This window comes from Pantherophis guttatus, chromosome 11 (assembly GCF_059756535.1).
Source record: "Pantherophis guttatus breed Tessera chromosome 11, ASM5975653v1, whole genome shotgun sequence".
NCBI lineage: Eukaryota > Metazoa > Chordata > Lepidosauria > Squamata > Colubridae > Pantherophis > Pantherophis guttatus.
The window spans coordinates 20,161,260-20,177,010 of record NC_142073.1 but is presented as its reverse complement, the minus strand read 5'-3'; the positions used below and the strand labels follow the sequence as shown (position 1 = coordinate 20,177,010).

At 42.3% G+C, this 15,751-nt stretch overlaps 1 protein-coding gene across 3 annotated transcripts in view; it reads left to right on the top strand.

Annotated features, from left to right (window-relative positions):
- Positions 1 to 14,418: 14,418 nt before the first annotated feature.
- The window catches only part of LOC117670372 (receptor-interacting serine/threonine-protein kinase 2-like), a 49,499-nt gene continuing 48,166 nt past the window's right edge, over positions 14,419 to 15,751 (top strand). For 2 of the 3 annotated variants that reach the window (XM_060681560.2, XM_034425450.3), the window contains exon 1: positions 14,426 to 14,532. The gene's annotated coding sequence lies outside the window, so the exon portion shown is untranslated. Of the gene's footprint in view, positions 14,533 to 15,751 lie in introns of all 3 variants that reach the window. The other variant, XM_034425449.3, reaches the window with a different exon arrangement.

Below are 15,751 nucleotides of genomic sequence, written 5' to 3'. Positions count from 1 at the left end.
CTCAAGGCCAGAGCCAAATTCTTCTACCTTACACCAGAGAAGAACTGATCTTATCCAAGAATCTCCAAATCTTCTTCTACAGAATTGCTAGATAAACACAGCCCTTTTCCTGATGCAAGATGTCCACACCCCTAAGAGTTGGATTTACACGATTTCTTTCTGTTGATTTTAGATTTTTAGAAAGACATGGCTTCCTGAACGTGTAGTTATCTTTGTTCCAATTGTTTCCGAGTTTTGGTGCCTCTAAAGGTGTAAAGTCTGAACAGAAAGACTTGGACTATTTGTGGCCAAAGGGCCTCCATTATCAACGTAGCAGAACCTGAGAGAATTATGCCTTTTTTTAAGTCATAAGGAAAGGAATCCTAGATCAACCCTGATGATGATAGCAGCCTGCATATCCTAGAGTTTCAGATACATAGAGCAGACAGAATTGCAGAAACATCAGGTAAAAAGAAGGGAGGTTCTCCCGAAGTGGTGCGAACCGGCTGAATCCCACCACTGAGTCTCCTGCTTGAGCAGGATGTTGGACTAGAAGACCTCCAAGGTCCCTCCTGACTCTGTTATTCTATGTTCTATGCCTGTGGTTGAATTGGAGGCCTCTTCCATAAAGATGAAGTCAGTGCTCCATACTGTATGTGGCAATTTATGTTTCATCACCTCCAAGGGCAGCTGAATGAAGATCACCAAGCGATGACATTAGGTAAACTTCTGTGAAAACAAACAATGTAGAGACACAAGAAAAACAGTCCCTTCTCCTTCAGTCTGGGTTACTTCAACTGGGGAAAGAAATGATGAGGTTTCCATTTGAACATTAACTTTTAAATGCTGTTTGCTTCAATCATTGAAAAACTGAAACTAACTTTGAAGCAGTTTGTTCTGGGAATTCCAGGGATGTAGACATATTAATGTGGGATGTGGTGGCTCAGTGGCTAAGACAGTGAGCTTGTCGATTGAAAGGTTGGCAGTTCAGCGGTTCAAATCCTTAATGCCATGTAATGGAGTGAGCTCCCGTTTCTTATCCCAGCTTCTGCCAACCTAGCAGTTCGAAAGCAGGTAAAAAATGCAAGTAGAAAAATAGGGACCCCCTTTGGTGGGAAGGTAACAGCATTCCATGCACCTTTGGCATTTAGTCATGCTGGCCACATGACCATGGAGACGTCTTCGGCCAGCACTGGCTCTTCGGCTTTGAAACAGAGTCGAGCACCGTCCCCTAGAATCGGGAACGACTAGCACATATGTGCACGGGGAACCTTTACCTTTACCTTTTAGACATATTAATAAAATAGAATAGAATTCTTTATTGGCCAAGTGTGATTGGACACACAAGGAATTTGTCTTTGGTGCATATGCTCTCAGTGTACATAAAAAGAAAAAAAGAAAAAAGAGAGGGAAAAAATACATTCATCAAGAATAATAAGATACAACACTTAGTGATAATCATAGGTTACTAATAAGCAATCAAATCATACTAGGAAACAAACAGAACAATATAAATTGTAAAAATACAAGCAATATGGTTATAGTCATAAGTGGGAGGAGATAGGTAATAGGAAGGATGTGAAGAATAACAGTAATACAGTCTTAGTAAATAGTTTTGACAGTGTTGTGGGAATTAGTTGTTAAGCAGAGTGATGGCGTTCAGGAAAAAGCTGTCCTTGTGTCTAGTTGTTCTGGTGTGCAGTGCTCTATAGCGTCATTTTGAGGGTAGAAGTTGAAACAATTTATGTCCAGGATGTGAGGGATCTGTAAATATTTTCACAGCCCTCTTTTGACTCGTGCAGTATACAGATCCTCAATGGAAGGCAGGTTGGTAGCCATTTTTTTTCCTGCAGTTCTAATTATCAGTTGAAGTCTGCATCTGTCTTGTTTGGTGGCAGAGACAAATCTGTTGCAGCAAAAGCAACAGAGCTGGGTGGAATGCATCTAGATGCAGCTGTGACCTGCAATCCAAGTCCCACCCTTTTTAAACATGGGTCCCAGGTCGAATAATTTATTATGACATCAACCATGGGTGGGAAATCTGAAACCCTCTAGATTGGAGTTGTCCAACCTTAGGAACTTTAAGACTTGTGGACTTCAGCTCCCAGAATTCCCCAAACATCATGGCCAATTCCAATTCTGGGAATTGAGGTCCACAGGTTTTAAGATTGCCTAGGTTGGGCACCTCTGCTCTAGATATTAGCATAGCAATAGTATTTAGACTTATACACCACTTCACAGTGCTTTACAGCTGTCTCTAAGCAGTTTACAGAGCCAGCCTATTGCCCCCAACAATCTGGGTGCTCATTTTACCGACCTCGGAAGGACAGAAGGCTGAATCAACCTTGAGCCTGGTGAGATTCGAACTGCCAAATTGCAGGCAGCCAGCAGTCAGCAGAAGTAGCCTGCAGGACTGCATTCTAATCACTGCACCAACGCGGCTCTTGTTAAATATTGCTAAATTGCTATGGCTAAATTACAGTTCCCAGATATCTCAACTAGCAACAATTGGGTGATTATTGTTCTTATTCATGTCTTTATTATTTCAACTGACATGCCTGCCCATCTCAAATTCATGAATCTGTAATTTAGCTACCTTTTTAATATTATGAGGTGGCTAAAATGAGGACCCAAATTGTTGGAGGCAATAGACTGACTCTGTAAACCGCTTAGAGAGGGCTGTGAAGCACTATGAAGTGGTATATAAGTCTAAGTGCGATTGCTATTATATGAAGCACTAGAAGCAATATTAAAACTATCCAAACCCAATCAGACCCATTTAGTATTCCTGAAAGTACCGGGTGACAAAGCAGAAGCAAATATTTGTTTGGAGAGAAATAGAGCAATGGAGTTAAAAACCTTGAAATGATGCAACAGTAGCTGTTATTTTTAGAAAGAAAAATTGAAAAATCCTGTGCTGATTGCCTGACCTTCTGTCACCCCACATGATAGATCTCTTATGCAAGCCAGGATAACACTGCATAATCTCGTGACCCCCGCTGGCATGTTATGGAACTGATGAAGTAACTCCTGTCATTTCTGTGCTGACATCATGACTAACGTTTACAGATTAAGAGAGTTGGAAGGGACCTTGTAGGTTATCCAATCCCACCCCCTGCCCAAGCAGGAGACCCTACACCATTTCTCACAGATGGCAGTCCAATCTCTTCTTGAAAGCCTCCAGAGAATAGATGGGGGTGGGGCCAATCAGAATTTCTACTACCGGTTCTCCAGAACTGGTTAGAACCTGCTGAAACCCACCTCTGCCACCCACCCACCTATCCACCATCCATCCATCTCTCTCTCTCTCTCTCTCTCTCTCTCTCTCTCTCTCTCTCTCTCTCTCTCTCTCTCTCTCTCTCTCTCTCTCTCTCTCATCTATCTATCTATCTATCTATCTATCTATCTATCTATCTATCTATCTATCTATCTATCTATCCTCTGTCTGTCTGTCTGTCTGTCCTTGTTTTGCCCTCAGGTGCAATGTTTGTCTTAGCTCTCTAGAGTATTAAGAGTTCCTCCTTCAATGTTTTCTGTTATAATCTTATACCTTATACCTTATACCTTATACCTTATATCTTATATCTTTTCCTGCTTCTCTTTTTTTTCCCTCTCAAAGATTTTCATCGTATTCTAAATTTAGCTAAGAATGGTCTTTGGGAAGTTCCTCTATTGAAAAATAGCCTGGTAAGAACTGCAATGAATTAAATAGTAAACTGTTTTTGCAGACTACTTAGCATTGTCGGGGAAACTCCCTTTCCCATATTTCCATATCAGCTGAGGTCATTTTGAAAATATAAATAGAAGTCAGTTACTTTGGGCCAGATCCATTTTATTCTGAATTTGAAATCCCCTCCGTTCTTTGCCATTCAATTGCCATTTTTAATGTGGTTAAAGCAAAAAACTATGATGGGCAGGATACTAAGATTAATCTTTTAAATGTATGCAATATAATGTGTTTTATCTTGTGCCTTTGGAAGTTGTGGGAGCTTCATCACTTGAGATTTTCAAGAAAAGATCGGACTGCCATTTGTCAGAACTGGTGTAGGGTCTCCTGCTTGAGGGGGGGTTGGACTAGATGATCTATAAGGTCCCTTCCAACTCTGTTAATCTGTTAAATCTATCTTTACAGACCCCGCTAATCACCAGAGTAATATTTTAGTTTTCAGGTTGTGCTTTACACAGCATTCAATATTCCAGCATTCAATATTCTCTCTTTCTTTACCACCAAAAGATGATCAAAGGATGATCAGGTTAGAGAGATCCATACTACAGGTAATCCTCAATTTACAAGTATTCATTTAGTCAATTAATTAATTAATTTAGGGAATTTATATTGCCCCCTATTCACATGGCGACTCAAGGCAGCTTACAAGAATATAAAAACCTCATATAAAAAAACAATACAACTAATAAAAGAAATACGTATATAATAAAATGCATAATATATATTGTAAGAAGAATTATCCTTCTGGGTTCAGCTCCAAGTGCAGAAAAAGACACTGGAAACATGGAGGCTGCTTGGAAAGATGGTTTAATGGTGGACAGGATCAAAGGGTTTGAGTTCCTGAACAGAAAAGGGATGAGATACAGCGAGTCCCCAGGTTTTATGCTTTCTCTGGCTTTGAATTTACTGGGGCCCCGAAAGAGTATCCTGATTGGTTGTCAGACTCCCAGGGGATGGGGCTCTTAGCTAGCCTTGCTGGCTGATGTAATCTTCCCAGGTGCCATGTGGTGAGTTTCTGTTGCTAGATGGGTCCTATTGTGTTGCAGATGATGGTCCATTGACAAAGGTGGGAGGGAACTGGGTTTCTGCCTCTGGTCCATTGACAAAGTGTGGGGGGAGAGCAAGAAGGTGAGAGCTGCTTCGTCTTTAAAACATGCTTCTCCATTTCTCATCCAGGGAAACATCATATTCTGCCTTTTTAATATTTCCTAAAATATTTCATTCTTCTAGGAAAGGGGTGGGTGCTAACTTCCTACAGTATAATATATATAAAATATATAATAAATTAATAAATTTTTGGGGTGCATGCATGAGTGCGCAGCTCCACTCACACAAGAGAAACGATAATCCTTTGGGGGTGCTGCTTGTGCAAGTGGAGTTGTACGTGTGTATCCATCGACCTGCCTCTCACACGGCCCGGTTCTGAATAGATCATGACCCAGAATTGAGCCATGACCTGGGGATTGGGGACCCCAGTGTACTGTATAACTGTGGTCTTCACTTAACAACCACTGCAAAAAACAACAAATAACAGGTCATGTCACCAACCCATTTTTACAATTTATAGCCCCAATGGGCAGGTTCTGTTCAGGTTCTAACTCAAGGACTAACTGTAAGGGTAGTGTTTAAAGAAGGCACCTGAAGGTCGATCTAATAGTGTTAATACCACTTTAAAATGCCTTGGTAAGGCCACAGTTGAAATATTGCATTCAGATTTGGTCGCCATGATGTAAAAAAGATGTGGAGACTCTAGAAAGAGTGCAGAGAAGAGCAACAAAGATGATGAGGGGACTGGAGGCTAAAACATATGAAGAACGGTTACAGGAACTGGGTATGTCTAGTTTAATGAAAAGAAGGACTAGGGGAAACATGATAGCAGTGTTCCAATATCTCAGGGGCTGCCATGAAGAAGAGGGAATCAAGCTATTCTCCAAAGCACCTGAGGGTAGAACAAGAAGCAATGGGTGGAAACTAAATCAAGGAGAGAAGCAACTAAGAACTAAGGAGAAATTTCCTGACAGTTAGAACAATTAATAAGTGGAACAACTTGCCTCCAGAAGTTGTACATGCTCCAACTCTGGAAATTGTTAAGAAGATGTTGGATAACCATTTGTCTGAAGTGGTGTAGAGTTTCCTGCCTGGGCAGGGGGTTGGACTAGAAGACCTCCAAGGTCCCTTCCAACTCTGTTATTCTATTCTAATATGGTACTTTTGGAAAAAGAGACGTGTTAAATTTCTGCAAAGAGGAAATAATTTGCATCTGTGAACTATTCAGCCCATGACTGAATAATTAGACTTAATTAACAGTGAGAACCAATTTTTACTCTGGCCATGAAAAATCATCAGCCCTGTGTGACAATCCATGAAATACAAAAGTGAAAGTCAGGACTGCAAATTGTGTCCAGCAAATCCAGAAGGCTGTTTTTACGATCTGCAGAGGAATAACAAACTCATTGTTCTCGTGCAAAACTTTTTTTCCAGATGACGTGGGATTTTCCAGTCCATTATATGAGCAGTGTTGCCAAAAACTTGACAATGAGGAAGAGGAAGGGAGGAGAAATCAGAATAATAAAATTGGGGAAAACCCGAATCAACCACCCCATTGACCATGCTTGGCCAGTCACAAGATTCTGGTGGAGCTGAAGATGAGAAGTAACAGAAAGGAGGTAGAGAAGAGAGGAGGAGGAAAATATGTTTATGTGGGCTCCTCAGTGCTCGCTGAGTTTTGTTCTGTTCTTGTTTCATTACCAAACTAGGTTACACCATCAGTGTTTATTTATCTGGAAAAGGTATATGGTATATGGTTGCCCAACTTGAGCGGATTATCTCTAGTTGAGGTGGACGAATATAAGCAGTTTTATAAGATCAATCAGTGTTTTAACGTGGAACTCTTGAGCATTTAAACTGCAGCTACAAACATTTAGCAAGCAATAGAATTGGTACATAAGAATGGTTTCTGTGTTGCATTTGTGGCAAAGCTTCAAAAGGAAGTTAGTTCAGAGAAGCAAGAGTGATTTGCCCTATTTTGCAACCGTCATAAGTACGTGCCAGTTGCCAAGCATCTGAATTTTGATCACCTGATCAGCGGGATGCTGCAACAGTTGTAAGGGTGAAAAATAGATGAACCCCTGCCACACCTGTCTTGAGTTATTATCTTCCAGATGCTTCTCTACCTTTTGTTTGTATTTCTGTTTAGCCACCTTAATGCCTTTCCTCAAGTTTGCCCTGGCCTCGTTGTATTTCTCTTCATTTTCTGCCTTAAAGGTGAAGTTTCGAGCTCTCGGAAGTGATTGTACCTTTGCTGACATCCAGGGTTTACGATTATTGTAAACTCCGATGCGCTTATTCACTATTACATTGTCTGTGCATGTTTTAATGTATGAGAGTACAGCGTCAGTGAATTCTTTATTTTTCTTATTTACTTTATTTCGTCAAGCATGTATTTTATGACAGATACAAGCGCAAACATAATTATAAATACACAAAAAGGATATGAATAAAAGAAAACATTAGGACAGGGACGGTAGGCACGCCGGTGCGCTTATGCATGCCCCTTACAGACCTCTTAGGAATGGGGTGAGGTCTACAGTAGGCAGTCTAAGGTTAAAGTTTTGGGGATTTGGGGAAGAAACCACAGTGTCAGGTAGTGCACTCCAGGCATTGACCATTCTGTTACTGAAGTCGTATTTTCTGCAGTCTAGTTTGGATCGGTTTACCATGAGTTTGTATCTATTGTGTGCTCTTGTATTGTTTTGGTTGAAGCTGAAGTATTCGTTGTTGGCTGGTAGGATATTGTAGCAGATGATTTTATAGGTCAGACCGAAGACGGCGAAGTTCTTAGTTGTCTAAGCCCAAAATTTCAAGTCTGGCGGCATAAGGTATTTTGTTGTGAGTGGAGGAGTGGAGAGTATATTTGAACATTTGCAACTCCAAATGTTCAAATATACTCCACTCCGTAGTCTCAAAGCAGTCCTGCAGCTGGCAGAGTGCTCCCTCCAGCCAGATTTTGACAGTTTTCCTGACTGGCCATATCCTTTTCCTAAGGTAGAGAAGAGAGGGGGGGCACAGTAGCAGACAGAGGTGGTCAGATGTACCCAGAGGGATTGCTCTATATGCCCGTCTTAAGTTTCAATACATATGGTCTAGAGCAGGGGTCTCCAACCTTGGCAACTTTATGACTTGTGGACTTCAACTCTCAGAATTCCTCAGCCAGCTGCTCTAGAATGTTCTTACCTCTGGTGATACACTGCACATACTGCACAAACATAGGGAGAACAGGCTGTAGACAGGCTTGGTTAAAATCCCCAGCCACGACAAAAGTGCCCTCACGATAAGTTTGCTGCTGCCTCTCGATGGCATCATGTCACTTAGAGAGCGCTGTGCTAACATTTGCCTCAGGTGGAATATAGACAGTGAGGATAACTATAACAGAAATCTCTCTAGATAAATAAAATGGCTGACAAATGACAGTTAAAAATTCCACATCTGGGGAACAGTGTGTATAAGTAACTCGACTGTTAGTACACCCGTCGTTATGTGTGTAAATACGAAGTCCTCCACCTCTTCTTTTACCGGAGTTGCCATTTCGGTCGAAGCGGTGTGTGGTGCGGTTAGTTAGCTCCACTGAAACATCCAGTATAACATCACCTAGCTGGTTTCAAGCCTAAGGCAGAACTGAAACTCCCAGTCTCCCAGTTTGATGCCTTAACTGCTACATTTTTCCCAAGTGCAAACAGTTTCCCTTGTTGACTTAAGGGTTAAGGTGCTGATCTTCTTGGAGTTGTGGCAGAAAGCAAGAAAGAATGAAGCTGGATAGTTTGATGTCTCGGTTGGATGCTGCCAAAGAAAACATGTCCAACCTGATTAACTAGACTGGCGTCCCAGTTGTTCGCTATTCTAGGCCTTGCTTTCTGGATATTGTAATGGTTGTGGTATGTGGGTAACCAACATGCCTTTTATCAGCCGTGTTTTTCCATCTGATACTCTGACTCAGTTATTGTACTTACTCAGTCTGCATTGCTCACACACAGAATATCTCAACTTTGAAGGATTGGGATAGGGCAGCATTAACCGAGCATATGTGGAGCAATTTTGGGACATAAGATGACCCACATTTGGTACACTTGGTTGCCCTCAGTGCAAATGTGATCCAGTGGTGAGTTCCTCCCGGTTCGGCCCGGTTCCACCGAGCCGGTAGCAGTGAGGATATGATGTCATTGAACAGGTTCTGCCCCCCGCCCCCCCGTGTTATTCTTACTTTTTATTTGGCCCCATCTCCAATCTATTGCTGCCTCCTGAGTCCCAGCTGATCAGCTAGAAGGAAAAAAAACTGTTTAAACTCTTGCCGTGGGGCTTCAAAGGGCCGCCCTACAGCTGATCAGTGTTAAAAGGCAGTATGGTGGTAGACCGGTGCCTCCAAAAACAAATGAGTAGACCGATGCCTGCAAAAATAAATGGGTAGACCGGTGCCTCCAAAAACAAATGAGTAGACCGGTACAGTTCTGCAAGCAGTTAAAAGTCTGGTAGACCAGTACCTCTGCTAAATCCTAAAGAATTGTCACATGACCATCAAGCCATGCCCACAAAATAAGCCATACCCACAGAACCGGTAGTAAAAAAATTTAGAACCCACCCCTGATGTGATCCCAGATACTGTAGTTTGCAAATCATGGTTTAGAGCGCCATGTTGCACCACCTTCAACAAAAGTGCCATTTTATAACGCTTTCAACCAAAGACTTCGACTATGCCCACTTCCCACCATCACTACTAACTCCGGGTTATCGATTTGGAAGAGATTAGAAGGAAATTGATAAGAATTCTGCCTGTTTCTTCCCCTTTCCATTCAAGTGACAGGTCGCAGGCACAGCCAAGGGACAGTGAGTGATGTACTGAAGGAAGGAATGCCTTCCAATGCTCATCACAACCTCTGCCTGGTGATAATGACCAGCAGCCCAGACAGATTAACAGAGTTGGAAGGGACCTTATAGGTCATCTAGTCCAACCCCCTGCTCAACCAGGAGACCCTATACCATTTCTGACAAATGGCAATCCAATATTTTCTTGAAAGTCTCAAGTGATGAAGCTCCCACAACTTCCAAAGGCAACTTCTGTTCCATGGGTTGATTGTTCTCACTGTCAGAAAGTTATTCCTCATTTCTAGGTTGAATCTCTCCTTGGTCAGTTTCCATCTATTATTCCTTGTCTGGTTTTCAGGTGTTTTGCAAAACATCTTGACCCCCTTATCTCTGTGGCAGCCCCTCAAATATTGGAACACTGCTATGATGTGTCCTCTGGTCCTTCTTTTCACTAGACTAGCCATGCCCAATTCCTGCAACCGTTCTTCACATGTAGTCTCCAGTCCCCTAATCATCCTGATTCCTCTCCTCTGCACTTTTTCTAGAGTCTCAACATCTTTTTTATAGTGTGGTGACCAAAACTGGATGCAGCCCAGATTATTTTCTTTGTCAATTTATTCTCCAAAGCACCTAAAGGTAGAACAAGAAGTAATGGATGGAAGTTCATTAAAGAGAGATCCAACCTAGAGCTATTTCCTGTCAGTGAGAACTACTAACCAGTGGAACGGCTGGCCACTGGAAATTATGGGTACTCCACCACTGGAGGTTTTCAAGAAGAGATTGGACAGCCATTTTTCTGGAATGGTATAAGGTCTCCAGGGTGTTGGACTTAGAAGACTTCCAAGGTTTCTTCCCACCCTATTATTATACAATCTTTTAATATGCATCTAGCACACTTCTGTGGTAGATCTCAACCCATGTCCAAAAATAGTGTATGAGGTCAGGAGGGTGGAGGATGAGTTGTTGAGAAGCATGAAAAGTTGTTGAGGAGATTCCCTCTTGCTTCACTCAACACACTTCCTCTAATTGGGTTATTTTTGGACATAGATTTAGCATATTTGTGCTATATTCTACCTTCCAAAATAACCTGAGTCATTAGCACAGGACATTACAAGTTGGTCTTAAGTAGCTGGCAAACTGCCATTTAAGCAACTTTAAAGCTGGCTAAACTTTCTATCCAAGGATGCACATGCTGTGTGTACCCAAGGAAAATGAACAATGGTTGGGTTTCCCACTCACTCATGAGGTTAGCAAGAAATGCAATTAGAAAAGCATTTACAGTATTATTGTCCTTAACTTGTTCTGAACAGAATATTAAGGAGCCTTGGTGGCACAGAGAACTAAGGTGCTGTTAAGTAGCACTTAGCTGCCAGCTGCCTGCAATTACTGCAAGTTCAAATCTCACCAGGCTCAAGATTGACTCAGCCTTCCATCCTTCCGAGGTAGGTAAAATGAGGACCCGGATTGTGGGGGCAATAAGCTGACTTTAACACCACTTAGGGCCCCCAAAAGCCCTACTAAGCAGGTACAGTATATACAAAAGTATGAAGGCTATTACTTAATACATTGTAAACCGCCCTGAGTCTCCGGAGAAGGGCAGCATATAAATCGAACCAATAAATAAATAAATAAATAAATAATCTTTCCTCAGATTCCCATTTTCATATGGACTTCAAGAGGCTCTCCAAAAGCATACAAAGGCTGGGTTTGCCCATCCCTCTTAAGTGTCTTGAAGAGCACTTGTCAAATATGCCAATCTGGATTAGTTTTTGAGTGGTTCAGTACAATAGTGAAATCCATTTTTTTTTTTACTACCGGTTCTGTGGGCGTGGCTTGGTGGGCGTGGATTAGTGAGCATGGCAGGGGAAGGATACTGCAAAATCCCCATTCCCTCCCCACTCCTGGGGGAAGGATACTGCAAAATCTCCATTCCCTCCCCACTCCAGGGGAAGGATATTGCAAAATTTATTTATTGGTTCGATTTATTGGTTCGATTTATATGCCATCCTTCTCCGGAGACTCAGGGCGGCTTACAATGCGTTTCGCCCCCCCAAGTGGTGTTCTTTTTTATATAAAGTCAGGTTATTGCCCCCACAATCCGGGTCCTCATTTTACCTACCTCAGAAGGATAGAAGGCTGAGTCAATCCCCATTCCCTCCCCACTCTGGGACCAGCCAGAGGTGATATTTGCCAGTTCTTCGAACTACTCAAAATTTATGCTATCGGTTTTCCAGAACCTGTCAGAACCTGCTGGATTTCACCCCTGGTTCAGTGTATTGTGTGAACATGGTTGAGCTAGTTTGCCATTCCCAGAAACTCAGAGAATGAGTCAGTTCCACAACTAAGTTAATATACTAATGGTAAAACCAGATAAGCAAAACACAATTATTGTGTGTAAATAGCATGTGTATGTATACATGCTTCAAAATGATTGTCTGCTTCTTTCAAGGTGATGATCTACTTCACCTAACACACTAAAACAAACATCTGTTCTCTAGAACACACTGATCCCTAAATTATTCAACTCAACAATCTAACATCCCATGTAAAAAAAGTCAAAGTCAAAAAAAAGTCAAGGTAAGGGTTCCCCTTGCACATATGTGATAGTAGTTCCCGACTCTAGGGGGCGGTGCTCATCTCCGTTCCAAAGCCGAAGAGCCAGCGCTGTCCGAAGACGTCTCCGTGGTCATGTGGCCAGCATGACTAAATGCCAAAGGTGCACAGAACGCTGTTACCTTCCCACCAAAGGTGGTCCCTATTTTTCTACTTGCATTTTTTACGTGCTTTCGAACTGCTAGGTTGGCAAAAGCTGGGACAAGTAACGGGAGCTCATCCCATTATGCGGCACTAGGGATTCGAACCACTGAACTGCCGACTTTTCATCTACAAGCTCAGCATCTTAGCCACTGAGCCACCGGGTCCCTCAAATGCATTACCACCATGTAAATATTAAATTCCATCTGCAAGAAATGCACAATTTGTTGTGCATAAACAATACACTAAAGCAACAATTTGTGACATTCTTCTGCTGGAAAAGATGAAGGCTGTGTCCTTTTGCTTTGGTCACTGCATGAGAGAAACACTTTATCATCTTGATGTCAAAAGATATCAAAAGATTGATATCAAAAGATTGAACAGCTGCTAAAATGATTAAAGGCCTGGAGACTAAAACATACGAAGAACGGTTGCAGGAATTGGATATGGCTAGTCTAGAGAAAAAGAAGGACTTGGGGGTGACATGATGAGTATTTCAGTATTTGGGGGGCTGCCACAAAGAAGTGAGGGTCAACTTATTTTCCAAAGCACCTGAAGGCCAGACAAGAAACAATGGATGGAAACTAATCAAGGAGAGAAGCAACCTGGAACTAAGGAGAAACTTCCTAAAAGAACAATTAACCAGTGGAACAGAAGTTGCCTTCAGAAGTTGTGGGTGCTTCATCCCTGGAGGTTTTTAAGAAAAGACTGGATAGTCACTTGTCTGGATTGGTATAGGGCCATGATGGCGAACCTATAGCACGGGTGCCAGAGATGGTACGCAGCGCCCTCTCTGATGGCACACGAGCTGTTGCCCCAGTTCAGCTCTGCCGCGCATGTGCGCGCGCCTCCCACCAACCACCTCGTCTTTGAATCTCCGCTGCGCATGCGTGGGGGGTGGGTCACGTGCGGGGGGCTGCACTCACATGTGCGGTGGGTGGGGCATGTGTGGGAGGGCTGCATGTGCATGCATGGGGCACAGATGAGGAGGTGGGGGCATAGGGCATGGGTGAGGGGTGGGGGACGGCGGGGGTGGGGCACGGGCGGGGGTATGCACGCATGCACAGGGGTGGGGCACATGCACAGGGGCTGCATGCACATTGTATTTGGGAGGTTTGGGTGCGCACGCATACTTTGGGCACTCGGTCAGAAAAGGTTAGCATCACTGGTATAGGGTCTCCCGCTCGAGCACAATATTGGACTAGAACAGGGGTCTGCAATCTTAAATACTCAAAGAACCATTTGGACCCGTTTCCCACAGAAAGGAAGACACCGGGAGTCACAAAACCTGGGTGGGCGTGGTCAACTCAATGTCACTCACTTCCACCAGTCACATGACACCCCCCTAGCCACGCCTATCCAGCTGGTCATTAGGGCAGAGAACCAGGACCTGGTGTTAAAAAACACCAGGACCCACAAAATCCTTTTGACATCACTCTCCCTCCCCTCCCTCCCTCCCTCTCTCTCTGTATCTCTCTCTCCTCCTCTCTCTGTATCTCCCTGTCTCTGCCCTGCCGCTTCTCTATCCCACCCCATCGCCCTTACCTTCTCAGGCCAGGTTAGGAGGGGAGGGAGAGGGGTGGGGCCGGCCACTGGTGACAGGGAGCCACAGCAGAGGGCCCAAAGAGCCACATGCGGCTTGGAGCCGCAGGTTGCTGACCCCTGGACTAGAAGACCTCCAAGGTCCCTACCAGCTCTATTCAGATTAGATTAGATTAGATTAGATTAGATTAGATTAGAATAGAATAGAATAGAATAGAATAGATTAGATTAGATTAGATTAGATTAGATTAGATTAGATTAGATTAGATTAGATTAGATTAGATTAGATTAGATTAGATTAGATTTTATCCAGTTTTGGGAACAATTATAGATGTTCGGGACATCATAAACTCACTCCAAGTTTTCAGAAATTACTGAAACTAGTAAGAGCTAAGTAGTGATGTTGCTGGATTTTTCCATCATTGATGTTCTGGAGACTTTTACAACGTTGGTGGAAAATGAGCTGCAACTCATATTAGGCATGAAAGAGTTACAATGAGAACTTTGACTGCCTCGGGGAATTTTGGGCCTCGGTCAGCTGAACACGGAGGAGGAGTTTTACAGTGCAACTGACTCATTGCCATCTGAGCTTGAGACTGTTTTGCTGATCCGGCTGCTAGAAATTTGGTCCACAAACTTTGGTTAAGACCACTCCTCTGCTTGGATTCTTGGAGGTAAGTCCAGATTTTTCCTGCAGAGAGTTTCTTCTGCATTCCGCAATTCAAAGAGTGGTTTGGTCTGCCTTGTTTTATAAGCAGCCGTCCGACTATTGCAAGTGGCAAAATGTATGTTTGTTTTATTGCTTAGAAAAGTAAATATTTTGCAAACTCTGATAAGGCAAAGAAACACTTAAACGACGAGCAGAAAGAATGACGTGCAGTTGGAAAGCTTCTTGGGTTGATCAGTTGAGAATGAGATATGGAAAGTTATTCTTGCCGTATCCGGGGAAAAAAAATATTCTTTCTTTCTTTCTTTCTTTCTTTCTTTCTTTCTTTCTTTCTTTCTTTCTTTCTTTCTTTCTTTCTCTCTCCTTCTTTTTTCTCTTCAAGGTGTCTGTGCCACGTCATTTCAAAGTGTTTTGTGTAATGGTCCAGTCCCTTTTATGGCTATTACCCTGACATGTATTGCTGTATGATTTTTCATGGATTCTTTTTTTTTTTTAAGTTGAAAGGGGGGGAAATCAGGTGATTAAAAAGGTTCTTTGAAAGTTTCCCTTTTATTCCTTTAAAGGATTTTTTTTTTTTTTGCTAATTCTTCTTTACAGTTACATTTGAAATGGAATGTAATCTTTTCAATCCTTTCGTTTTTTGCAAAATAATAATAATAATAATAATAATAATAATAATAATAATAATGATGATGATGATGATGATGATGATGATGATGATGATAATGATGATGATGATGATGATGATAATGATAATGATAATGATGCAAATGGTTCATCCCAAACTGTTTTTTAGAAACCATTGTGTGGCCATTCACAAATTGGTTTTACAAGTAAAAGTAAGTCCTATAGAATGGGGTGGTAGGCATGTTTACTCTGTGATGTCAGAGAATAATTGTCTTGAGATTAGTAATATAAACTGTCAGTTTTTTGCACAAAAGGAAATCAGGAACGGTTTTTACAATTGTCAACAAATACATTTCCTTTCCTTTCGAGAAAAGCTCCCAATTCATGACTTGTTAGAAGATGGTTTGGATATTTTAAATCACCTTTGGTCAGGAATGATGGGGTTTGAGGTCACAGATGGGAGGATTTCCTGGTTTTAGAGGTTCCACAAGATTCTGGTTGTTGTTTGAGGTAGGAAAGGTATTTGCTGTTAGCTGGTTTTGATTCGGCTTTTGGTTTCACTTATTTGTTGAGTTTCCTAGTGCTTGTTCGGTGACTCG